The sequence below is a fragment of the Balaenoptera physalus genome (assembly GCF_965194825.1).
Source record: "Balaenoptera physalus genome assembly, chromosome: 1".
In the NCBI taxonomy this organism is placed as follows: domain Eukaryota; kingdom Metazoa; phylum Chordata; class Mammalia; order Artiodactyla; family Balaenopteridae; genus Balaenoptera; species Balaenoptera physalus.
This window is the reverse complement of record NC_138882.1, coordinates 71560082-71581399: the sequence shown is the minus strand read 5'-3', so window position 1 is coordinate 71581399 and position 21318 is coordinate 71560082. Positions and strand designations below refer to the sequence as shown.

General features: G+C 37.3%; 1 protein-coding gene across 1 annotated transcript in view; it reads left to right on the top strand.

Moving 5' to 3' along the window:
- LOC309654418 (uncharacterized protein) overlaps positions 1–21318 on the top strand; it is a gene marked incomplete at its 5' end in the record, with an annotated part of 886940 nt that overhangs the window by 183875 nt on the left and 681747 nt on the right. The gene's annotated exons all lie outside the window — the stretch shown is intronic.

The window sequence follows — 21318 nt, the reverse complement described above, 5'->3', positions numbered from 1 at the left end:
GCTATTTCAATATTGTTGCAGTGCACATTTGCCTGCCTCTGTCTTTCCGAATCCAGTTGTCTTAGGTTATAGGCCCAAAATGTGCCCTGCCGCATCATATGGTAGCTCAGTGTTTACCTTTTCAAGCAGCTCGATTCAGTTTGCGTTACTGCTGTTACCACTTTACATCCCCCCAGCAGCTAGAAGGTACACAGTTCTCTAAAACCCCTTCAGCATTTATAGTTTGTAGACTTTTTGCTGATGGTCATGACTGGTGTGAGCTGAAACCTTTTTGGAGGTTGGATACGCATGTGGCTAATAATTCCTTATGCTGAGCTTTAGGCATGTCCTTTTTTTCTTTTCCTTTTTTTTTAAAGAGTGACTACAACTTCCCTCCTCTTATTGACTTCTTGAAAATTTCTCATGTGTTGAATTTTCTTGCCAATTCCATACCCCAGGGCATTTTTTGAGGGCCTGTGTCTTTTACAGCCCTGCAGTCCTTGTGACTATATAAGCAACCATTGGCACTGGGTTTAAAGCTACTGTTGTGGGAAGCAGCCACAAGGCGGCAGCATTATTACGTTCTCAAGTCTTGTTACTAGGAGAACACAGTCTTCCTGGAGGTAGTGTTCCGAGCTTGTAAATTAGAGTGCAATGTGCTGGGACAAGCCCCCAGAAGTTTATGTCTCCTAACTTATGTTTGTTTTTTAAATTTAATTTCTATTTCTTATCGGAGTAAATTTGATTAGAGTGTTGTGGTTTTCTGGCTGTACAGAATCTGCTCAATGATTCATACATATGTCTGTTCATCTTCGAACCTGTTAGCATGTATGTGATTACAGAATGTATATTTTAAATGTATTGGTGATTATATAATTTATATAGTTCATATGTTATATGTTTATATACATTTAACATACATTAGTATATGTATGTTAACCCCATAGTCCTAATTTACCCATCCTCCCACCTTTCATTTTGGCTAGCCATTAGTTTATTTGATAAGTCTGTGAGTGTCTTTTTCTGTGGAAATATGTTCATTGGTAGCAATCTTAAGAAAACTTGTATAAATGATATCATAGGATATTTGTCATACCCTTTTGACTTACTTAACCTTATATGATTTTTTCTAGGCTCAACTGTAGTCCTGAAAACAGCATTGTTCATTTTTCTCCCGAGGCTACTATTCCATTCTGTCCGTATACCACTTCTTCTTTGTCCATTCATCTGTTTATGGACCTTTTTTTTGCTTCCATATCTTGGCTATTTCAGTATTGTTGCAGTGCATATTTGCCTGCCTCTGTCTTTCCAATTTTGGTGGTCTTAGGTTATAGGCCCAAAAGGTGCCCTGCCTCATCATTTGGTAGCTCAATTTTTACCTTTTCAAGCAGCTCGATTCAGTTTGCGTTAGTGCTGTTTCCACTTTACATCCCACCAGCAGCTAGAAGGTACACAGATCTCTAAAACCCCTTCAGCATTTATAGTTTGTAGACATTTTGCTGATGGTAATGACTGGTGTGAGCTGAAACCTTTTTGAATTTGAATTTGTATGTGGCTAATATTTCCTTATACTAAGCTTTAGGCATGTCCTTTTTTTTCTTTTCCTTTTTTTTTTAAAGAGTGAGTACAACTTCCCTCCTCTTATTGACTTCTTGGAAATTTCTCATGTGTTGAATGTTCTTGCCAATTCCCTACCCCAGGGCATATTTTGAGGGCTTGTGTCATTTACAGCCCTGCAGTCCTTATGACTATATAAGCAATCATTGGCACTGGGTTTAAAGTGCTGTTGTGGGAAGCAGCCACAAGGCGGCAGCATTATTGCGTTCTCAAGTCTTGTTACTAGGAGAACAGAGTCTTCCTGGAGGTAGTGTTCCGAGCTTTTAAATTAGAGTGCAATGTGCTGGGACAAGCCCCCAGAAGTTTATGTCTCCTTACTTATGTTTGTTTTTTAAATTTAATTTGTATTTTTTATCGGAGTAAATTTGATTAGAGTGTTTTGATTGTCTGGCTGTACAGAATCTGTTCAATGATTCATACATATATCTGTTCATCTTCAGAACCTGTTAGCATGTATGTGATTACAGAATGTATATTTTAAAGGTATTGGTGATTATATTATTTATATAGTTTATATATTATATGTTTATATACATTTAACATACATTAGTATATGTATGTTAACCCCATTGTCCTAATTTACCCATCCCCCCACCTTTCATTTTGGCTAACCATTAGTTTATTTGATAAGTCTGTGAGTGTCTTTTTCTGTGGAAATATGTTCATTGGTAGCAATCTTAGGATAACATGTATTAATGATATCATAGGATATTTGTCATACCCTTTTGACTTACTTAACCTTATATGATTATTTCTAGGCTCAACTCTCGTCCTGAAAACGGCATTGTTCATTTTTTTCCAGAGGCTTCTATTCCATTTGGTACGTGTACCATTTCGTCTTTGTCCATTCATCTGTTTATGGACCTTTTTTTTGCTTCCATGTCTTGGCTATTTCAATATTGTTGCAGTGCACATTTGCCTGCCTCTGTCTTTCCGAATCCAGTTGTCTTAGGTTATAGGCCCAAAATGTGCCCTGCCGCATCATATGGTAGCTCAATGTTTACCTTTTCAAGCAGCTCGATTCAGTTTGCGTTACTGCTGTTACCACTTTACATCCCCCCAGCAGCTAGAAGGTACACAGTTCTCTAAAACCCCTTCAGCATTTATAGTTTGTAGACTTTTTGCTGATGGTCATGACTGGTGTGAGCTGAAACCTTTTTGGAGGTTGGATACGCATGTGGCTAATAATTCCTTATGCTGAGCTTTAGGCATGTCCTTTTTTTCTTTTCCTTTTTTTTTAAAGAGTGACTACAACTTCCCTCCTCTTATTGACTTCTTGAAAATTTCTCATGTGTTGAATTTTCTTGCCAATTCCATACCCCAGGGCATTTTTTGAGGGCCTGTGTCTTTTACAGCCCTGCAGTCCTTGTGACTATATAAGCAACCATTGGCACTGGGTTTAAAGCTACTGTTGTGGGAAGCAGCCACAAGGCGGCAGCATTATTACGTTCTCAAGTCTTGTTACTAGGAGAACACAGTCTTCCTGGAGGTAGTGTTCCGAGCTTGTAAATTAGAGTGCAATGTGCTGGGACAAGCCCCCAGAAGTTTATGTCTCCTAACTTATGTTTGTTTTTTAAATTTAATTTCTATTTCTTATCGGAGTAAATTTGATTAGAGTGTTGTGGTTTTCTGGCTGTACAGAATCTGCTCAATGATTCATACATATGTCTGTTCATCTTCGAACCTGTTAGCATGTATGTGATTACAGAATGTATATTTTAAATGTATTGGTGATTATATAATTTATATAGTTCATATGTTATATGTTTATATACATTTAACATACATTAGTATATGTATGTTAACCCCATAGTCCTAATTTACCCATCCTCCCACCTTTCATTTTGGCTAGCCATTAGTTTATTTGATAAGTCTGTGAGTGTCTTTTTCTGTGGAAATATGTTCATTGGTAGCAATCTTAGGATAACATGTATAAATGATGTCATAGGATATTTGTCATACCCTTTTGACTTACTTAACCTTATATGATTATTTCTAGGCTCAACTGTAGTCCTGAAAACGGCATTGTTCATTTTTTTCCCGAGGCTACTATTCCATTTGGTACGTATCCCACTTCGTCTTTGTCCATTCATCTGTTTATGGACCTTTTTTTTTGCTTCCATATCTTGGCTATTTCAATATTGTTGCAATGCACATTTGCCTGCCTCTCTCTTTCCGAATCTGGTGGTCTTAGGTTATAGGCCCAAAAGGTGCCCTGCCGCACCATATGGTAACTCAATTTTTACCTTTTCAAGCAGCTCGATTCAGTTTGCGTTACTGTTGTTACCACTTTACATCCCACCAGCAGCTAGAAGGTACACACTTCTCTAAAACCCCTTCAGCATTTATTGTTTGTAGACTTTTTGCTGATGGTCATGACTGGAGTGAGCTGAAACCTTTTTGAATTTGAATTTGCATGTGGCTAATAATTCCTTATACTGAGCTTTAGGCATGTCCTTTTTTTCTTTTCCTTTTTTTTTTAAAGAGTGAGTACAACTTCCCTCCTCTTATTGACTTCTTGGAAATTTCTCATGTGTTGAATGTTCTTGCCAATTCCCTACCCCAGGGCATATTTTGAGGGCTTGTGTCTTTTAAAGCCCTGCAGTCCTTGTGACTATATAAGCAACCATTGGCACTGGGTTTAAAGCTACTGTTGTGGGAAGCAGCCACAAGGCGGCAGCATTATTGCGTTCTCAAGTCTTGTTACTAGGAGAACAGAGTCTTCCTGGAGGTAGTGTTCTGAGCTTGTAAATTAGAGTGCAATATGCTGGGACAAGCCCCCAGAAGTTTATGTCTCCTAACTTATGTTTTTTTTTTAAATTTAATTTCTATTTCTTATCGGAGTAAATTTGATTAGAGTGTTGTGGTTTTCTGGCTGTACAGAATCTGCTCAATGATTCATACATATGTCTGTTCATCTTCGAACCTGTTAGCATGTATGTGATTACAGAATGTATATTTTAAAGGTATTGGTGATTATATAATTTATATATTTCATATGTTATAGGTTTATATACATTTAACATACATTAGTATATGTATTTTAACCCCATAGTCCTAATTTACCCATCCTCCCACCTTTCATTTTGGCTAGCCATTAGTTTATTTGATAAGTCTGTGAGTGTCTTTTTCTGTGGAAATATGTTCATTGGTAGCAATCTTACGATAACATGTATAAATGATGTCCTAGGATATTTGTCATACCCTTTTGACTTACTTAACCTTATATGATTATTTCTAGGCTCAACTCTCGTCCTGAAAACGGCATTGTTCATTTTTTTCCCGAGGCTACTATTCCATTTGGTACGTATCCCACTTCGTCTTTGTCCATTCATCTGTTTATGGACCTTTTTTTTGCTTCCATGTCTTGGCTATTTCAATATTGTTGCAATGCACATTTGCCTGCCTCTCTCTTTCCGAATCTGGTGGTCTTAGGTTATAGGCCCAAAAGGTGACCTGCCGCATCATATGGTAGCTCAATTTTTAACTTTTCAAGCAGCTCCATTCAGTTTGCGTTAGTGCTGTTGCCACTTTACATCCCACCAGCAGCTAGAAGGTACACAGATCTCTAAAACCCCTTCAGCATTTATAGTTTGTAGACATTTTGCTGATGGTAATGACTGGTGTGAGCTGAAACCTTTTTGAATTTGAATTTGTATGTGGCTAATAATTCCTTATACTGAGCTTTAGGCATGTCCTTTTTTTTCTTTTCCTTTTTTTTTTTAAAGAGTGAGTACAACTCCCCTCCTCTTATTGACTTCTTGAAAAATTTCTCATGTGTTGGATTTTCTTGCCTATTCCCTACCCCAGGGCAATTTTTGAGGGCCTGTGTCATTTACAGCCCTGCAGTCCTTGTGACTATATAAGCAACCATTGTCACTGGGTTTAAAGCTGCTGTTTTGGGAGACAGCCACAAGGCGGCAGCATTATTACGTTCTCAAGTCTTGTTACTAGGACAACAGAGTCTTCCTGGAGGTAGTGTTCCGAGCTTGTAAATTAGAGTGCAATGTGCTGGGACAAGCCCCCAGAAGTTTATGTCTCCTTACTTATGTTTGTTTTTTAAATTTAATTTGTCTTTCTTATCGGAGTAAATTTGATTAGAGTGTTTTGATTGTCTGGCTGTACAGAATCTGCTCAATGATTCACACATATGTCTGTTCATCTTCGGATCCTGTTACCATGTATGTGATTACAGAATGTATATTTTGAAGGTATTGGTGAATATATAATTCATATCATTTATATGTTATATGTTTATGTACATTTAACTTACATTAGTATATGTATGTTAACCCCATAGTCCTAATTTACCCATCCTCCCACCTTTCATTTTGGCTAACCATTAGTTTATTTGATAAGTCTGTGAGTGTCTTTTTCTGTGGAAATATGTTCATTGGTAGCAATCTTAGGAAAACTTGTATAAATAATATCATAGGATATTTGTAATACCCTTTTGTCTTACTTAACCTTATATGATTATTTCTAGTCTCAACTCTAGTCCTGAAAACGGCATTGTTCATTTTTTTCCCGAGGCTACTCTTCCATTCTGTCCATAAACCACTTCTTCTTTGTCCATTCACCTGTTTATGGACCTTTTTTTTGCTTCCATGTCTTTGCTATTTCAGTATTGTTGCAGTGCACATTTGCCTGCCTCTGTCTTTCCGATTCTGGTGGTCTTAGGTTATAGGCCCAAAAGGTGCCCTGCCGCATCATATGGTAGCTCAATTTTTACGTTTTCAAGCAGCTCGATTCAGTTTGCATTAGTGCTGTTACGACTTTATATCCCACCAGCAGCTAGAAGGTACACACTTCTCTAAAACCCCTTCAGCATTTATAGTTTGTAGACTTTTTGCTGATGGTCATGACTGGTGTGAGCTGAAACCTTTTTGGAGGTTGGATACGCATGTGGCTAATAATTCCTTATGCTGAGCTTTAGGCATGTCCTATTATTTCTTTTCCTTTTTTTTCAAAAGAGTGAGTACAACTTCCCTCCTCTTATTGATTTCTTGAAAAGTTTCTTATGTGTTGAATTTTCTTGCCTATTCCCTACCCCAGGGCATTTTTTGAGTGCCTGTGTCATTTACAACCGTGCAGTCCTTGTGACTATATAAGCTACCATTGGCACTGGGTTTAAAGGTGCTGTTTTTGGAGACAGCCACAAGGCGGCAGCATTATTACGTTCTCAAGTCTTGTTACTAGGACAACAGAGTCTTCCTGGAGGTAGTGTTCCGAGCTTTTAAATTAGAGTGCAATGTGCTGGGACAAGCCCCCAGAAGTTTATGTCTCCTTACTTATGTTTGTTTTTTAAATTTAATTTGTATTTTTTATCGGAGTAAATTTGATTAGAGTGTTTTTATTGTCTGGCTGTACAGAATCTGTTCAATGATTCATACATATGTCTGTTCATCTTCGGATCCTGTTACCATGTATGTGATTACAGAATGTATATTTTGAAGGTATTGGTGATTATATAATTCATATCATTTATATGTTATATGTTTATATACATTTAACTTATATTAGTATATGTATGTTAACCCCATAGTCCTAATTTACCCATCCCCCCACCTTTCATTTTGGCTAACCATTAGTTTATTTGATAAGTCTGTGAGTGTCTTTTTCAGTGGAAATATGTTCATTGGTAGCAATCTTAGGATAACATGTATAAATGATATCATAGGATATTTGTCATACCCTTTTGACTTACTTAACCTTATATGATTATTTCTAGGCTCAACTCTAGTCCTGAAAACGGCATTGTTCATTTTTTTCCAGAGGCTACTATTCCATTTGGTACGTATACCATTTCGTCTTTGTCCTTTCATCTGTTTATGGACCTTTTTTTTGCTTCCATGTCTTGGCTATTTCAATATTGTTGCAGCGCACATTTGCCTGCCTCTGTCTTTCCGAATCCGGTGGTCTTAGGTTATAGGCCCAAAAGGTGCCCTACCGCATCATATGGTAGCTCAATGTTTACCTTTTCAAGCAGCTCAATTCAGTTTGCGTTACTGCTGTTACCACTTTACATCCAAACAGCAGCTAGAAGGTACACAGTTCTCTAAAACCCCTTCAGCATTTATAGTTTGTAGACTTTTTGCTGATGGTCATGACTGTTGTGAGCTGAAACCTTTTTGGAGGTTGGATACACATGTGGCTAATAATTCCTTATGCTGAGCTTTAGGCATGTCCTTTTTTTCTTTTACTTTTTTTTTAGAGTGAGTACAACTTCCGTACTCTTATTGACTTCTTGAAAATTTCTCATGTGTTGAATTTCCTTGCCTATTCCCTACTCCAGGGCATTTTTTGAGGGCCTGTGTCTTTTACAGCCCTGCAGTCCTTGTGACTATATAAGCAACCATTGGTACTGGGTTTAAAGCTACTGTTGTGGGAAGCAGCCACAAGGCGGCAGCATTATTACGTTCTCAAGTCTTGTTACTAGGACAACACAGTCTTCCTGGAGGTAGTGTTCCGAGCCTGTAAATTAGAGTGCAATGTCCTGGGACAAGCCCCCAGAAGTTTATGTCTCCTAACTTATGTTTGTTTTTTAAATTTAATTTCTATTTCTTATCGGAGTAAATTTGATTAGAGTGTTGTGGTTTTCTGGCTGTACAGAATCTGCTCAATGATTCATACATATGTCTGTTCATCTTCGGATCCTGTTACCATGTATGTGATTACAGAATGTATATTTTAAAGGTATTGGTGAATATATAATTCATATCATTTATATGTTATATGTTTATATACATTTAACATACATTAGTATATGTATGTTAACCCCATAGTCCTAATTTACCCATCCTCCCACCTTTCATTTTGGCTAACCATTAGTTTATATGATAAGTCTGTGAGTTTCTTTTTCTGTGGAAATATGTTCATTGGTAGCAATCTTAGGATAACATGTATAAATGATATCATAGGATATTTCATACCCTTTTGACTTACTTAACCTTATATGATTATTTCTAGGCTCAACTCTAGTCCTGAAAACAGCATTGTTCATTTTTTTCCAGAGGCTACTATTCCATTTGGTACGTATACCATTTCGTCTTTGTCCATTCATCTGTTTATGGACCTTTTTTTGCTTCCATGTCTTGGCTATTTCAGTATTGTTGCAGTGCACATTTGCCTGCCTCTGTCTTTCCGATTCTGGTGGTCTTAGGTTATAGGCCCAAAAGGTGCCCTGCCGCATCGTATGGTAACTCAATTTTTACCTTTTCAAGCAGCTCCATTCAGTTTGCATTAGTGGCATTACTTCTTTACATCCCACCAGCAGCTAGAAGGTACACATTCCTCTAAAACCCCTTCAGCATTTATAGTTTGTAGACTTTTTGATGATGGTCATGAGTGGTGTTACCTGAAACCTTTTTGAATTTGAATTTGCATGTGGCTAATAATTCCTTACACTGAGCTTTAGGCATGTCATTTTTTTCTTTTCCTTTTGTTTTAAAGAGTGAGTACAACTTCCCTCCTCTTATTGACTTCTTGAAAAGTTTCTCATGTGATGAATTTTTTTGCCTATTCCCTACCCCAGGGCATTTTTTGAAGGCAGGTGTCATTTAGAGCCCTTCAGTCCTTGTGACTATTAAGCAACCTTTGGCACTGGGTTTAAAGCTGCTGTTGTGGGAAACAGCCACAAGGCGGCAGCATTATTACGTTCTCAACTCTTGTTACTAGGGCAACAGAGTCTTCCTGGAGGTAGTTTTCCAAGGTTGTAAATTAGAGTGGAATGTGCTGGGACAAGCCCCCAGAAGTTTATGTCTCCTAACTTATGTTTGCTTTTTAAATTTAATTTCTATTTCTTATCGGAGTAAATTTGATTAGAGTGTTTTGATTGGCTGTACAGAATCTGCTCAATGATTCATACATATATCTGTTCATCTTCGGAACCTGTTATCAAGTATGTGACCACAGAATATATATTTTGAAGGTATTGGTGATTATATAATTCATATCGTTTATATGTTATATGTTTATATACATTTAACTTACATTAGTATATGTATGTTAACCCCATAGTCCTAACTTACCCATCCCCCCACCTTTCATTTTGGCTAACCATTAGTTTATTTGATAAGTCTGTGAGTGTCTTTTTCTGTGGAAATATGTTCATTGGTAGCAATCTTAAGAAAACTTGTATAAATGATATCATAGGATATTTGTCATACCCTTTTGACTTACTTAACATTATATGATTTTTTCTAGCCTCAACTGTAGTCCTGAAAACAGCATTGTTCATTTTTCTCCCAAGGCTACTATTCCATTCTGTCCGTATACCACTTCTTCTTTGTCCATTCATCTGTTTATGGACCTTTTTTTTGCTTCCATATCTTGGCTATTTCAGTATTGTTGCAGTGCATACTTGCCTGCCTCTGTCTTTCCAATTTTGGTGGTCTTAGGTTATAGGCCCAAAAGGTGCCCTGCCGCATCATTTGGTAGCTCAATTTTTACCTTTTCAAGCAGCTCGATTCAGTTTGCGTTAGTGCTGTTTCCACTTTACATCCCACCAGCAGCTAGAAGGTACACAGATCTCTAAAACCCCTTCAGCATTTATAGTTTGTAGACATTTTGCTGATGGTAATGACTGGTGTGAGCTGAAATCTTTTTGAATTTGAATTTGTATGTGGCTAATAATTCCTTATACTAAGCTTTAGGCATGTCCTTTTTTTTCTTTTCCTTTTTTTTTTAAAGAGTGAGTACAACTTCCCTCCTCTTATTGACTTCTTGGAAATTTCTCATGTGTTGAATGTTCTTGCCAATTCCCTACCCCAGGGCATATTTTGAGGGCTTGTGTCATTTACAGCCCTGCAGTCCTTGTGACTATATAAGCAATCATTGGCACTGGGTTTAAAGTGCTGTTGTGGGAAGCAGCCACAAGGCGGCAGCATTATTGTGTTCTCAAGTCTTGTTACTAGGAGAACAGAGTATTACTGGAGGTAGTGTTCTGAGCTTGTAAATTAGAGTGCAATATGCTGGGACAAGCCCCCAGAAGTTTATGTCTCCTAACTTATGTTTTCTTTTTAAAATTTAATTTCTATTTCTTATCGGAGTAAATTTGATTAGAGTGTTTTGATTGTCTGGCTGTACAGAATCTGCTCAATGATTCATACATATGTCTGTTCATCTTCGGATCCTGTTACCATGTATGTGATCACAGAATATATATTTTGAAGGTATTGGTGATTATATAATTCATATCGTTTATATGTTATATGTTTATATACATTTAACTTACATTAGTATATGTATGTTAACCCCATAGTCCTAACTTACCCATCCCCCCACCTTTCATTTTGGCTAACCATTAGTTTATTTGATAAGTCTGTGAGTGTCTTTTTCTGTGGAAATATGTTCATTGGTAGCAATCTTAAGAAAACTTGTATAAATGATATCATAGGATATTTGTCATACCCTTTTGACTTACTTAACCTTATATGATTTTTTCTAGGCTCAACTGTAGTCCTGAAAACAGCATTGTTCATTTTTCTCCCGAGGCTACTATTCCATTCTGTCCGTATACCACTTCTTCTTTGTCCATTCATCTGTTTATGGACCTTTTTTTTGCTTCCATATCTTGGCTATTTCAGTATTGTTGCAGTGCATATTTGCCTGCCTCTGTCTTTCCAATTTTGGTGGTCTTAGGTTATAGGCCCAAAAGGTGCCCTGCCGCATCATTTGGTAGCTCAATTTTTACCTTTTCAAGCAGCTCGATTCAGTTTGCGTTAGTGCTGTTTCCACTTTACATCCCACCAGCAGCTAGAAGGTACACAGATCTCTAAAACCCCTTCAGCATTTATAGTTTGTAGACATTTTGCTGATGGTAATGACTGGTGTGAGCTGAAACCTTTTTGGAGGTTGGATACGCATGTGGCTAATAATTCCTTATGCTGAGCTTTAGGCATGTCCTATTTTTTCTTTTCCTTTTTTTTAAAAAGAGTGAGTACAACTTCCCTCCTCTTATTGATTTCTTGAAAAGTTTCTTATGTGTTGAATTTTCTTGCCTATTCCCTACCCCAGGGCATTTTTTGAGTGCCTGTGTCATTTACAACCGTGCAGTCCTTGTGACTATATAAGCAACCATTGGCACTGGGTTTAAAGGTGCTGTTTTTGGAGACAGCCACAAGGCGGCAGCATTATTACGTTCTCAAGTCTTGTTACTAGGACAACAGAGTCTTCCTGGAGGTAGTGTTCCGAGCTTTTAAATTAGAGTGCAATGTGCTGGGACAAGCCCCCAGAAGTTTATGTCTCCTTACTTATGTTTGTTTTTTAAATTTAATTTGTATTTTTTATCGGAGTAAATTTGATTAGAGTGTTTTGATTGTCTGGCTGTACAGAATCTGTTCAATGAATCATACATATGTCTGTTCATCTTCGGATCCTGTTACCATGTATGTGATTACAGAATGTATATTTTGAAGGTATTGATGATTATATAATTCATATCATTTATATGTTATATGTTTATATACATTTAACTTATATTAGTATATGTATCTTAACCCCATAGTCCTAATTTACCCATCCCCCCACCTTTCATTTTGGCTAACCATTAGTTTATTTGATAAGTCTGTGAGTGTCTTTTTCAGTGGAAATATGTTCATTGGTAGCAATCTTAGGATAACATGTATAAATGATTTCATAGGATATTTGTCATACCCTTTTGACTTACTTAACCTTATATGATTATTTCTAGGCTCAACTCTAGTCCTGAAAACGGCATTGTTCATTTTTTTCCAGAGGCTACTATTCCATTTGGTACGTATACCATTTCGTCTTTGTCCTTTCATCTGTTTATGGACCTTTTTTTTGCTTCCATGTCTTGGCTATTTCAATATTGTTGCAGTGCACATTTGCCTGCCCCTGTCTTTCCGAATCCGGTGGTCTTAGGTTATAGGCCCAAAAGGTGCCCTGCCGCATCATATGGTAGCTCAATGTTTACCTTTTCAAGCAGCTCAGTTCAGTTTGCGTTACTGCTGTTACCACTTTACATCCAAACAGCAGCTAGAAGGTACACAGTTCTCTAAAACCCCTTCAGCATTTATAGTTTGTAGACTTTTTGCTGATGGTCATGACTGGTGTGAGCTGAAACCTTTTTGGAGGTTGGATACACATGTGGCTCATAATTCCTTATGCTGAGCTTTAGGCATGTCCTTTTTTTCTTTTCCTTTTTTTTTAGAGTGAGTACAACTTCCGTACTCTTATTGACTTCTTGAAAATTTCTCATGTGTTGAATTTCCTTGCCTATTCCCTACACCAGGGCATTTTTTGAGGGCCTGTGTCTTTTACAGCCCTGCAGTCCTTGTGACTATATAAGCAACCATTGGTACTGGGTTTAAAGCTACTGTTGTGGGAAGCAGCCACAAGGCGGCAGCATTATTACGTTCTCAAGTCTTGTTACTAGGACAACACAGTCTTCCTGGAGGTAGTGTTCCGAGCCTGTAAATTAGAGTGCAATGTCCTGGGACAAGCCCCCAGAAGTTTATGTCTCCTAACTTATGTTTGTTTTTTAAATTTAATTTCTATTTCTTATCGGAGTAAATTTGATTAGAGTGTTGTGGTTTTCTGGCTGTACAGAATCTGCTCAATGATTCATACATATGTCTGTTCATCTTCGAACCTGTTAGCATGTATGTGATTACAGAATGTATATTTTAAAGGTATTGGTGATTATATAATTTATATAGTTCATATGTTATATGTTTATATACATTTAACATACATTAGTATATGTATGTTAACCCCATAGTCCTAATTTACCCATCCTCCCACCTTTCATTTTGGCTAGCCATTAGTTTATTTGATAAGTCTGTGAGTGTCTTTTTCTGTGGAAATATGTTCATTGGTAGCAATCTTAGGATAACATGTATAAATGATGTCATAGGATATTTGTCATACCCTTTTGACTTACTTAACCTTATATGATTATTTCTAGGCTCAACTGTAGTCCTGAAAACGGCATTGTTCATTTTTTTCCCGAGGCTACTATTCCATTTGGTACGTATCCCACTTCGTCTTTGTCCATTCATCTGTTTATGGACCTTTTTTTTTGCTTCCATGTCTTGGCTATTTCAATATTGTTGCAATGCACATTTGCCTGCCTCTCTCTTTCCGAATCTGGTGGTCTTAGGTTATAGGCCCAAAAGGTGCCCTGCCGCACCATATGGTAACTCAATTTTTACCTTTTCAAGCAGCTCGATTCAGTTTGCGTTACTGCTGTTACCACTTTACATCCCACCAGCAGCTAGAAGGTACACAGATCTCTAAAACCCCTTCAGCATTTATAGTTTGTAGACATTTTGCTGATGGTAATGACTGGTGTGAGCTGAAACCTTTTTGAATTTGAATTTGTATGTGGCTAATAATTCCTTATACTAAGCTTTAGGCATGTCCTTTTTTTTCTTTTCCTTTTTTTTTTAAAGAGTGAGTACAACTTCCCTCCTCTTATTGACTTCTTGGAAATTTCTCATGTGTTGAATGTTCTTGCCAATTCCCTACCCCAGGGCATATTTTGAGGGCTTGTGTCATTTACAGCCCTGCAGTCCTTGTGACTATATAAGCAATCATTGGCACTGGGTTTAAAGTGCTGTTGTGGGAAGCAGCCACAAGGCGGCAGCATTATTGCGTTCTCAAGTCTTGTTACTAGGAGAACAGAGTCTTCCTTGGGGTAGTGTTCAGAGCTTTTAAATTAGAGTGCAATGTGCTGGGACAAGCCCCCAGAAGTTTATGTCTCCTTACTTATGTTTGTTTTTTAAATTTAATTTGTATTTTTTATCGGAGTAAATTTGATTAGAGTGTTTTGATTGTCTGGCTGTACAGAATCTGCTCAATGATTCATACATATGTCTGTTCATCTTCGGATCCTGTTACCATGTATGTGATCACAGAATATATATTTTGAAGGTATTGGTGATTATATAATTCATATCGTTTATATGTTATATGTTTATATACATTTAACTTACATTAGTATATGTATGTTAACCCCATAGTCCTAACTTACCCATCCCCCCACCTTTCATTTTGGCTAACCATTAGTTTATTTGATAAGTCTGTGAGTGTCTTTTTCTGTGGAAATATGTTCATTGGTAGCAATCTTAAGAAAACTTGTATAAATGATATCATAGGATATTTGTCATACCCTTTTGACTTACTTAACCTTATATGATTTTTTCTAGGCTCAACTGTAGTCCTGAAAACAGCATTGTTCATTTTTCTCCCGAGGCTACTATTCCATTCTGTCCGTATACCACTTCTTCTTTGTCCATTCATCTGTTTATGGACCTTTTTTTTGCTTCCATATCTTGGCCATTTCAGTATTGTTGCAGTGCATATTTGCCTGCCTCTGTCTTTCCAATTTTGGTGGTCTTAGGTTATAGGCCCAAAATGTGCCCTGCCGCATCATTTGGTAGCTGAATTTTTACCTTTTCAAGCAGCTCGATTCAGTTTGCGTTAGTGCTGTTTCCACTTTACATCCCACCAGCAGCTAGAAGGTACACAGATCTCTAAAACCCCTTCAGCATTTATAGTTTGTAGACATTTTGCTGATGGTAATGACTGGTGTGAGCTGAAACCTTCTTGAATTTGAATTTGTATGTGGCTAATAATTCCTTATACTAAGCTTTAGGCATGTCTTTTTTTTTCTTTTCCTTTTTTTTTTTAAAGAGTGAGTACAACTCCCCTCCTCTTATTGACTTCTTGAAAAATTTCTCATGTGTTGGATTTTCTTGCCTATTCCCTACCCCAGGGCAATTTTTGAGGGCCTGTGTCATTTACAGCCCTGCAGTCCTTGTGACTATATAAGCAACCATTGTCATTGGGTTTAAAGCTGCTGTTTTGGGAGACAGCCACAAGGCGGCAGCATTATTACGTTCTCAAGTCTTGTTACTAGGACAACAGAGTCTTCCTGGAGGTAGTGTTCCGAGCTTGTAAATTAGAGTGCAATGTGCTGGGACAAGCCCCCAGAAGTTTATGTCTCCTTACTTATGCTTGTTTTTTAAATTTAATTTGTCTTTCTTATCGGAGTAAATTTGATTAGAGTGTTTTGATTGTCTGGCTGTACAGAATCTGCTCAATGATTCACACATATGTCTGTTCATCTTCGGATCCTGTTACCATGTATGTGATTACAGAATGTATATTTTGAAGGTATTGGTGAATATATAATTCATATCATTTATTTGTTATATGTTTATATACATTTAACTTACATTAGTATATGTATGTTAACCCCATAGTCCTAATTTACCCATCCTCCCACCTTTCATTTTGGCTAACCATTAGTTTATTTGATAAGTCTGTGAGTGTCTTTTTCTGTGGAAATATGTTCATTGGTAGCAATCTTAGGAAAACTTGTATAAATAATATCATAGGATATTTGTAATACCCTTTTGTCTTACTTAACCTTATATGATTATTTCTAGTCTCAACTCTAGTCCTGAAAACGGCATTGTTCATTTTTTTCCCGAGGCTACTCTTCCATTCTGTCCATATACCACTTCTTCTTTGTCCATTCACCTGTTTATGGACCTTTTTTTTGCTTCCATGTCTTTGCTATTTCAGTATTGTTGCAGTGCACATTTGCCTGCCTCTGTCTTTCCGATTCTGGTGGTCTTAGGTTATAGGCCCAAAAGGTGCCCTGCCGCATCATATGGTAGCTCAATTTTTACGTTTTCAAGCAGCTCGATTCAGTTTGCATTAGTGCTGTTACGACTTTATATCCCACCAGCAGCTAGAAGGTACACACTTCTCTAAAACCCCTTCAGCATTTATAGTTTGTAGACTTTTTACTGATGGTCATGACTGGTGTGAGCTGAAACCTTTTTGGAGGTTGGATACGCATGTGGCTAATAATTCCTTATGCTGAGCTTTAGGCATGTCCTATTTTTTCTTTTCCTTTTTTTTAAAATGAGTGAGTACAACTTCCCTCCTCTTATTGACTTCTTGGAAATTTCTCATGTGTTGAATGTTCTTGCCAATTCCCTACCCCAGGGCATATTTTGAGGGCTTGTGTCATTTACAGCCCTGCAGTCCTTGTGACTATATAAGCAATCATTGGCACTGGGTTTAAAGTGCTGTTGTGGGAAGCAGCCACAAGGCGGCAGCATTATTGCGTTCTCAAGTCTTGTTACTAGGAGAACAGAGTCTTCCTGGGGGTAGTGTTCTGAGCTTGTAAATTAGAGTGCAATATGCTGGGACAAGCCCCCAGAAGTTTATGTCTCCTAACTTATGTTTTTTTTTTTAATTTAATTTCTATTTCTTATCGGAGTAAATTTGATTAGAGTGTTTTGATTGTCTGGCTGTACAGAATCTGCTCAATGATTCATACATATGTCTGTTCATCTTCGGATCCTGTTACCATGTATGTGATCACAGAATATATATTTTGAAGGTATTGGTGATTATATAATTCATATCGTTTATATGTTATATGTTTATATACATTTAACTTACATTAGTATATGTATGTTAACCCCATAGTCCTAACTTACCCATCCCCCCACCTTTCATTTTGGCTAACCATTAGTTTATTTGATAAGTCTGTGAGTGTCTTTTTCTGTGGAAATATGTTCATTGGTAGCAATCTTAAGAAAACTTGTATAAATGATATCATAGGATATTTGTCATACCCTTTTGACTTACTTAACCTTATATGATTTTTTCTAGGCTCAACTGTAGTCCTGAAAACAGCATTGTTCATTTTTCTCCCGAGGCTACTATTCCATTCTCTCCGTATACCACTTCTTCTTTGTCCATTCATCTGTTTATGGACCTTTTTTTTGCTTCCATATCTTGGCTATTTCAGTATTGTTGCAGTGCACATTTGCCTGCCTCTGTCTTTCCGATTCTGGTGGTCTCAGGTTATAGGCCCAAAAGGTGCCCTGCCGCATCATATGGTAGCTCAATTTTTACGTTTTCAAGCAGCTCGATTCAGTTTGCATTAGTGATGTTACGACTTTATATCCCACCAGCAGCTAGAAGGTACACACTTCTCTAAAACCCCTTCAGCATTTATAGTTTGTAGACTTTTTGCTGATGGTCATGACTGGTGTGAGCTGAAACCTTTTTGGAGGTTGGATACGCATGTGGCTAATAATTCCTTATGCTGAGCTTTAGGCATGTCCTATTTTTTCTTTTCCTTTTTTTTAAAAAGAGTGAGTACAACTTCCCTCCTCTTATTGATTTCTTGAAAAGTTTCTTATGTGTTGAATTTTCTTGCCTATTCCCTACCCCAGGGCATTTTTTGAGTGCCTGTGTCATTTACAACCGTGCAGTCCTTGTGACTATATAAGCAACCATTGGCACTGGGTTTAAAGGTGCTGTTTTTGGAGACAGCCACAAGGCGGCAGCATTATTACGTTCTCAAGTCTTGTTACTAGGACAACAGAGTCTTCCTGGAGGTAGTGTTCCGAGCTTTTAAATTAGAGTGCAATGTGCTGGGACAAGCCCCCAGAAGTTTATGTCTCCTTACTTATGTTTGTTTTTTAAATTTAATTTGTATTTTTTATCGGAGTAAATTTGATTAGAGTGTTTTGATTGTCTGGCTGTACAGAATCTGTTCAATGAATCATACATATGTCTGTTCATCTTCGGATCCTGTTACCATGTATGTGATTACAGAATGTATATTTTGAAGGTATTGGTGATTATATAATTCATATCATTTATATGTTATATGTTTATATACATTTAACTTATATTAGTATATGTATGTTAACCCCATAGTCCTAATTTACCCATCCCCCCACCTTTCATTTTGGCTAACCATTAGTTTATTTGATAAGTCTGTGAGTGTCTTTTTCAGTGGAAATATGTTCATTGGTAGCAATCTTAGGATAACATGTATAAATGATATCATAGGATATTTGTCATACCCTTTTGACTTACTTAACCTTATATGATTATTTCTAGGCTCAACTCTAGTCCTGAAAACGGCATTGTTCATTTTTTTCCAGAGGCTACTATTCCATTTGGTACGTATACCATTTCGTCTTTGTCCTTTCATCTGTTTATGGACCTTTTTTTTGCTTCCATGTCTTGGCTATTTCAATATTGTTGCAGTGCACATTTGCCTGCCCCTGTCTTTCCGAATCCGGTGGTCTTAGGTTATAGGCCCAAAAGGTGCCCTGCCGCATCATATGGTAGCTCAATGTTTACCTTTTCAAGCAGCTCAGTTCAGTTTGCGTTACTGCTGTTACCACTTTACATCCAAACAGCAGCTAGAAGGTACACAGTTCTCTAAAACCCCTTCAGCATTTATAGTTTGTAGACTTTTTGCTGATGGTCATGACTGGTGTGAGCTGAAACCTTTTTGGAGGTTGGATACACATGTGGCTCATAATTCCTTATGCTGAGCTTTAGGCATGTCCTTTTTTTCTTTTCCTTTTTTTTTAGAGTGAGTACAACTTCCGTACTCTTATTGACTTCTTGAAAATTTCTCATGTGTTGAATTTCCTTGCCTATTCCCTACACCAGGGCATTTTTTGAGGGCCTGTGTCTTTTACAGCCCTGCAGTCCTTGTGACTATATAAGCAACCATTGGTACTGGGTTTAAAGCTACTGTTGTGGGAAGCAGCCACAAGGCGGCAGCATTATTACGTTCTCAAGTCTTGTTACTAGGACAACACAGTCTTCCTGGAGGTAGTGTTCCGAGCCTGTAAATTAGAGTGCAATGTCCTGGGACAAGCCCCCAGAAGTTTATGTCTCCTAACTTATGTTTGTTTTTTAAATTTAATTTCTATTTCTTATCGGAGTAAATTTGATTAGAGTGTTGTGGTTTTCTGGCTGTACAGAATCTGCTCAATGATTCATACATATGTCTGTTCATCTTCGGATCCTGTTACCATGTATGTGATTACAGAATGTATATTTTGAAGGTATTGGTGAATATATAATTCATATCATTTATATGTTATATGTTTATATACATTTAACATACATTAGTATATGTATGTTAACCCCATAGTCCTAATTTACCCATCCTCCCACCTTTCATTTTGGCTAACCATTAGTTTATATGATAAGTCTGTGAGTGTCTTTTTCTGTGGAAATATGTTCATTGGTAGCAATCTTAGGATAACATGTATAAATGATATCATAGGATATTTGTCATACCCTTTTGACTTACTTAACCTTATATGATTATTTCTAGGCTCAACTCTAGTCCTGAAAACAGCATTGTTCATTTTTTTCCAGAGGCTACTATTCCATTTGGTACGTATACCATTTCGTCTTTGTCCATTCATCTGTTTATGGACCTTTTTTTGCTTCCATGTCTTGGCTATTTCAGTATTGTTGCAGTGCACATTTGCCTGCCTCTGTCTTTCCGATTCTGGTGGTCTTAGGTTATAGGCCCAAAAGGTGCCCTGCCGCATCGTATGGTAACTCAATTTTTACCTTTTCAAGCAGCTCCATTCAGTTTGCATTAGTGGTATTACTTCTTTACATCCCACCAGCAGCTAGAAGGTACACATTCCTCTAAAACCCCTTCAGCATTTATAGTTTGTAGACTTTTTGATGATGGTCATGAGTGGTGTTACCTGAAACCTTTTTGAATTTGAATTTGCATGTGGCTAATAATTCCTTATACTGAGCTTTAGGCATGTCATTTTTTTCTTTTCCTTTTGTTTTAAAGAGTGAGTACAACTTCCCTCCTCTTATTGACTTCTTGAAAAGTTTCTCATGTGTTGAATTTTTTTGCCTATTCCCTACCCCAGGGCATTTTTTGAAGGCAGGTGTCATTTAGAGCCCTTCAGTCCTTGTGACTATTAAGCAACCTTTGGCACTGGGTTTAAAGCTGCTGTTGTGGGAAACAGCCACAAGGCGGCAGCATTATTACGTTCTCAACTCTTGTTACTAGGGCAACAGAGTCTTCCTGGAGGTAGTTTTCCAAGGTTGTAAATTAGAGTGGAATGTGCTGGGACAAGCCCCCAGAAGTTTATGTCTCCTAACTTATGTTTGCTTTTTAAATTTACTTTCTATTTCTTATCGGAGTAAATTTGATTAGAGTGTTTTGATTGGCTGTACAGAATCTGCTCAATGATTCATACATATATCTGTTCATCTTCGGAACCTGTTATCAAGTATGTGATCACAGAATATATATTTTGAAGGTATTGGTGATTATATAATTCATATCGTTTATATGTTATATGTTTATATACATTTAACTTACATTAGTATATGTATGTTAACCCCATAGTCCTAACTTACCCATCCCCCCACCTTTCATTTTGGCTAACCATTAGTTTATTTGATAAGTCTGTGAGTGTCTTTTTCTGTGGAAATATGTTCATTGGTAGCAATCTTAAGAAAACTTGTATAAATGATATCATAGGATATTTGTCATACCCTTTTGACTTACTTAACCTTATATGATTTTTTCTAGGCTCAACTGTAGTCCTGAAAACAGCATTGTTCATTTTTCTCCCGAGGCTACTATTCCATTCTGTCCGTATACCACTTCTTCTTTGTCCATTCATCTGTTTATGGACCTTTTTTTTGCTTCCATATCTTGGCTATTTCAGTATTGTTGCAGTGCATATTTGCCTGCCTCTGTCTTTCCAATTTTGGTGGTCTTAGGTTATAGGCCCAAAAGGTGCCCTGCCGCATCATTTGGTAGCTCAATTTTTACCTTTTCAAGCAGCTCGATTCAGTTTGCGTTAGTGCTGTTTCCACTTTACATCCCACCAGCAGCTAGAAGGTACACAGATCTCTAAAACCCGT